The following is a 1,838-nucleotide window of genomic DNA, read 5'->3' as shown; positions in this document are numbered from 1 at the left end:
CTGGCTGTTTCTCCCACCACTCAAGTCCCTATTGTGATGTGTTATCTTCAAACAGCTCTGGCTTCCAGTCTTTTCTGTCTAAATCTGTTTGTTCTTCTGTCTAGGACCCTTAATTATCAATCTGACAATAAAACAGCCCCAGGTCCTGTTAGAGTAGGACTTCATGGGCTTCAGCTTTTTTCTCTAGATGTCATGATTGCAACCAAGGTCACTCCCAGCCTCCCCAAGCTGCCTCTGATGACTTGATAACCCCAGACCTGAGACCCTCCTTTCCCTCCCCACTGACCTGCCTGCCATTCTTGCCAATAAATTCTGCCACGTTCTGGCCAAGCTCCCAGCAAACTGAAAGGTGCCTTATGTCACCAACTTGTTCAAAACCCCTTGTTTAACCCAGTGAGAGTGTGTAAATATTTTAGAGAAAAATGCAAAATATGGGGCCCCTGGGTGGCTCAGTGGGTTAAGCCTCTGCCTTCGGCTCAGGTCATGGTCTCAGGGTCCTGGGATCAAGCCCCACATCGGGCTCTCTGCTTTGCTTCCCCCTTTCTCTCTGCCTGCCTCTCTGCCTACTTGTGATCTCTCTCTCCCTGTCAAATAAATAAATAAACTCTTTTAAAAAACGCAAAACAAAACGAATGTAAGAGGTGGCTGTGGTTGTTAATTCACATTATTTCTGTACCAGAACAACCTCTGGCAGATGGAGCTGTATTGGGAAAAGTTCTTAAAACAACTGATGGTATTCAACCTTTATTTTTTTTAAGATTTTATTTTTTTGACAGAGAGACAGTGAAAGAGGGAACACAAGCAGGGGGAGTGGGAGAGAGAGAACAGGTCTCCCTCGGAGCAGTGAGCCTGATTCGGGGCTCGATGCCAGGACTCTGGGATCCTGACCTGAGCCAAAGGCAGCTGCTTAACGACTGAGCCACCCAGGCACTCAAGCAGTCAACCTTTAGTGGGTATTTTCTCTTCTCCAGATGCTCTCTAAGCTTTACAAGTATTAACTCATTTAGTCCTCCGTATAACCCTATGAGGCCATTTTTTTCAGATGAGGAGACTGAGCTACAAAGGGATTAAGTGATTTTCCCAAGATCACAGCTCCTATTTGGCAAAGCCTACAGCAGTGGCCAAGTTATACTGCCTTCTGAAAAGTACGGTAGAACTTCTCAGAAAAACAGCAAACGTTCACACAACAGGTGTTGTGAACACTTACTATGCATTATTTCATTCCTACTTACCTCAACCCTATCATTAGGTTTTTATCTAGTATCTTATAGCATGATAGGAGTGAAAATTTAAAAATAATTTTTGAAATTTTAACATACAGAATATTGTAAAAACAACAACAACAACAACAACAAAAAAAAAACAATTCCAGCAGTTCAGAGAGTACGTGTCGCTGGCATCCCTGACTTTCCTGTACTTTTTTCCCCACCATGTTTCTTTGGAAGCTGAGTGGTAGTATGAAAGGGCGGGGCCCCATCCAGGGAGGGTTAAGGTGTGAATGGGAAAGAGGTTGGTCACAGCATCCTTTATGGAAAGAAAAATACTTGAAAGTAAACCCGATGCTGGTCTCAAATAAAAGACCAGTTCAATAAAATGTCACCCTTGAACTCCCTGGGCTTCAGCTTTCCTCATTTGTAAAATGGAGATAGTAAGGAGACCCAGAACATTCAGTTATTAGTATTAAATGGATTAATACATGTAGATCACCATGTGTCCAGCATATTAGCCAATAAATGTTAGTGGTTATACGTTTGTGCAGTGAAACAGTTTATTCTTTAGCAACCATCAAATAGAAGGTATTTAAAAAGACACACATAGGGGCACCTTCACTGTTAAAT

This window comes from Lutra lutra, chromosome X (genome assembly GCF_902655055.1).
Source record: "Lutra lutra chromosome X, mLutLut1.2, whole genome shotgun sequence".
In the NCBI taxonomy this organism is placed as follows: Eukaryota; Metazoa; Chordata; class Mammalia; order Carnivora; family Mustelidae; genus Lutra; species Lutra lutra.
The sequence above is the reverse complement of the archived record's forward strand: the minus strand, read 5'-3'. Positions refer to the sequence as shown.